At 42.9% G+C, this 4,524-nt stretch overlaps 1 pseudogene; it reads left to right on the top strand.

The window, feature by feature from the left end:
• Window positions 1-468: 468 nt before the first annotated feature.
• Window positions 469-2,373, top strand: LOC128598758 (sorting nexin-9-like; annotated as a pseudogene).
• Window positions 2,374-4,524: the final 2,151 nt, after the last annotated feature.

Genomic DNA, 4,524 nt, shown 5'->3' on the forward strand with positions numbered 1-4,524 from the left:
GGCTATTTTTTGGTTGCAGTTGTCATTGTTGTTTAGCAGGCCTCCAGCTTCAGTGTAATGTGGCCGGGGCCCTACTCACTTGAGCTATGGGCAACAAGGTGACACCACTTTAAATAAACAATGAAATTGGAGTTTTAACCTAGACTAGAATTGATTTAATAACTGCAATTAAACAGAAAGTTTTAGGATCTCCCATGGTATTATCAAGGAAAACGGCGGGCGGCCCGGGGGTGAGGAGGCCAGACGGTGGCCCAGGGCCCCGGGCGCGCTTCCACCCGCCGCACCGCGGTAAATGTGAGGCTTGGCCGGCAGGGGCTGGGGCCGCGCAGTCGGGGACTTTCAGGAACTGCCCGAGCGGGCGGTGGCTGGAGTCGCCAAGCGCCCAGCGCCGGGCCCAGCTGTAGCCGCCGCTCTCGTCCTCGCCCTGCTGGCTCGGACCGACCAGTCGCGGCGCCGGAGAGGAGCTGGCCGTCCCGGGCCGGGGGACTCGCCCGCCATAGCCACCAAGGCTAGGGTTATGTATGATTTTGCTGCTGAACCTGGAAATAATGAACTGACGGTCAATGAAGGAGAAATCATCACAATTACAAATTCGGATGTTGGCGGAGGATGGCTGGAAGGAAGAAATAGCAAAGGAGAGCGATTTTACCCAATGATGGAAAAGATCGGTTTTCTTGTGGAAATTCAGTGGCTGGACCAAGCCTGCCTTGATTCCCGCTCAGCAAGTACAGCGCAAGCCAATTCTTCAGCTGCCAACAGCAACGACCAGGTTGGCAGTAGCAGTGGCCCCTGGTCAGGCTGGAGTGCCTCCAAATCTGGGAACTGGGAGAGCTCAGATGGTTGGGGGACCAATACAGAGGGGGCTGGCGCCCAGAAAAACACTCCCAACAATTGGGACGCTGCCTTCGGCCATCCCCAGGCTACCAGGGTCCAGCAACTGGTGATGATGACGACTGGGATGAAGACTGGAACGACCCCGAGTCCTCTCCTTACTTTAAGGATTCAGAATCAGCTGAAGCAGGAGGCAGTCAGCGAGGGAACATTTACCCTGGTGCGTCTTCCATGAAGCTGCCACTTAACAAATTTCCTGGATTTGCAAAACCTGGAACGGAACAGTATTTGTTGGTCAAGCAACTAGCAAAACCCAAAGAGAAAATTCCCATCATCGTTGGAGATTATGGCCCAATGTGGGTTTATCCTACCTCTACGTTTGACTGTGTGGTAGCAGATCCCAAGCAAAGATCCAAGATGTATGGTCTGAAGAGCTACGTCGAGTATCAGCTAACACCTACTAACACCTACTAATCGATCCGTAAACCACAGGTATAAACGCTTTGACTGGTTATATGAGCGTCTCCTGGTTAAGTTTGGGTCAGCCATTCCGATACCTTCTCTCCCAGACAAACAAGTCGCAGGCGGCTTTGAAAAGAAATTTATCAAAATGCGCATGGAGAGGCTCCGGGCCTGGATGACCAGAAGGTGCCGGCGCCCGGTCATCTCACAAAGTGAAGTTTACCAGCAGTTCCTGAATTTCTGAGATGAGAAGGAATGGAAAACTGGAAGAGGAAGGCTGAGAAAGATGAGCTAACAGGAGTTACGATATTTTCCACCATGGAACCAGAGGCACCTGACTTGGACTTAACAGAAATAGAGAACAATGATGCTGTTGGGAAGTTCCCCAAGGCCATGGACTACGGCGTGAAGGAGCTGCTGACAGTGGGGCAGGAGCACTGGAAGAGGTGTACACCATTGCCCAAGGAATATCAGAAGATAGGAAAGGCCTTGCAGAGTTTAGGAACCGTGTTTAGCTCTAGTGGCTACCCAGGTGAAACAGACCTCAATGATGCAATAACGGAAGCAGGAAAGACTTACGAAGAAATTGCCAGTCTGGTGGCAGAACAGCCAAAGAAAGATCTCCATTTCCTGATGGAATGCAATCATGAGTATAAAGGCTTCCTGGGCTGCTTCCCTGACATCATTGGCACCCACAAGGGAGCAATAGAAAAAGTGAAAGAAAGCGATAAACTGGTTGCAACTAGCAAAATCACCCCACAAGACAAACAGAACATGGCAAAATGACTTAGCCCCACGTCTTACTCATTACAAGTTGAGATGGATCACTTTCGCAGCAGCCGCATCTACCACAGCTTCATCCGCCTGTACCTGGAGCAGCAGGTGCAGTTTTATGACACGATTGCGGAGAAGCTGAGGCAGACCCTCGGTCGCTTTCCGGTTATGTAGGACACGGTGGAACATGAAGGAAACTCCGAAGTGCTTCTTTCTGACTTGGGGCAATGCAGTTCAAAATGTACTTTCCCCTCTATTATCACAAAGGAAAAAAAAGGAAAGAAGGAAAACCAAAAAGAAATAGAGTTGCGAAAAAATGCATTTATTTTTATTAACCAGCCTAAAGGCATCCATTATTTAGGGATGGTCTTCTTTTGTTCTTTTCCACATCCGTTATTTAAACCAATGGAAATTATCTCTGTTTTTGGAAAGTACTTAAAGCTGTCAGAATTGTGAATGAAAAATTCAGGGGTTTTCCCCACTGATATTTTACATAGAATTGTAATTTATAAGTTACCTACAGTCTTCAAGTTCTTACCCAATGTCAGATAATTAATTACTAATTGCTTTCTTAAAAATATGAATAAGCCAGAATAAAAAATATGTTTGTTATTTCTTTCTTATTTCTTAAGAAAGAAACAGGAAAAAAATGATTTAATATGTTAGAAGGCAGGATCTTGAGGAAATTTAAAAACAAATATTTCATATTAATAATTCATCATATTTATACTGTTCAACAAATTAGTTTCAAAAATAGTTACTTATGCAGTACCAATAAAACACCAAAATGTTAATTATCTCCATTTGATTAAATTATTTTGTTCTTAAACAACATGGATTTGAACAATATGGGTTGAAACTGCATGGGTTCATTTATACATACAATTTTTTCAATAAATATATTGGAAAAATTTTGGAAGATTCACAACAATTTGAAAAAACAAAGAAGTATGTTTTCATCACCTAGAAATACAGAAAAAATAAAGAAAAACTTAAGTATGTTATGCATGCATAAAGTATACATAGATGCTTGTCTATCTTCTCATTTACTACCATAAAATATACACAAATATATTATAAAAAGTTAAAATTCATTAAAACTTACTCACAAACTGATAGGTCATACTTAGCACTGTTCACAGTAAAAAGTACACCCTTTTTTTTTTATTGTTAAATCATAGCTGTGTACATTAGTGCAATCAAGGGGTACAATGTGCTGGTTTCATATACAATCTGAAATATTCTCATCAAACTGTTCAACATAGCCTTCATGGCATTTTCTTAGTTATTGTATGTAGACATTTGTATTCTGCCTTCAGTTTCACCTGTACCCATTCTAAGATGCACCGTAGGTAAGTACACCCTTTTCAATAGATGGTGCTGAGAAAACTGGATTGTCTTATACTGAAGAATGAAACTGGACCCCTGTCTTTTACCAGATACAAAAACTGATTCAAGACAGAGAAAATACTTGAATGTAAGACCAGAAACTATAAAAATACTAGAAGAAAACCTAGGGAAAACTCTTTGGGACACTGGTCTAGGCCAAAACTTCATGACTAAAAGCTCAAGGGTACAGGCAACAAAAACAAAAATAAACAAATGGGACTTAACTAAACTACAAAGCTTCTGCATAACATAAGATACAATCAACAAAGAACAGACACAGAATTGGAGAAAATACATATAAATTATACATCTGACAGGGACTAATAACTAGAATTTACAAGGAACTCATGCTGGGCACAGTGGCTTACACCTATAACCCTAGCACTGTGGAAGACAAGGCAGGAGGATTGCTGGAGGCTGGGAGTTCAAGACTAGCCTGAGCAAGAGCAAGACCCCCTCACTATAAAAAATAGAAAGATTAGTCGCGCATAGTGGTACATGCCTATAGTCTCAGCTACTCAGGAGGCTGAGATAGGGGAATGACTTGAGCCTAGGAGTTTGAGGTTGCCTTGAGCTATGATGATGCCACTGCACACTACCAGGATTGATAGAGTGAGAACCTGTCTCAAAAAAAAAAAAAATTCAAAAAGAAAATAATATATACATGAAACTAAAAGAACTCTACAAACAAAAAAATAATAAACACATTAAAAAGTGGGCTAAGGACACGAATAGACATTTTTCAAAAGAAAACAAATAAGACCAGGCACGTTATAGGTGGCTCACACCTATAATCCTAGAACTCTGGGAGGCCAAGGCAGGTGGATTGCCTGAGCTCATGAGTTCAAGACCAGCTTAAGCAAGAGCAAGACCTGGTCTGTAAAGACTAGCTGGGCATTGTGGCGGGTGCCTATAGTCCCAGCTGCTTGGGAAGCTGAGGCAAGAGGATTACTTGAGCCCAAGAGTTTGAGGTTACTGTGAGCTGTGACTCCACGGCACACTACCAAGTGCAAGAGTAAGAGTAAGATTCTGTCACCAAAAAGAAAGAAAAAGAAAACAAATGGTCAA

Source organism: Nycticebus coucang, chromosome 11 (genome assembly GCF_027406575.1).
Source record: "Nycticebus coucang isolate mNycCou1 chromosome 11, mNycCou1.pri, whole genome shotgun sequence".
Taxonomy (NCBI): Eukaryota; Metazoa; Chordata; class Mammalia; order Primates; family Lorisidae; genus Nycticebus; species Nycticebus coucang.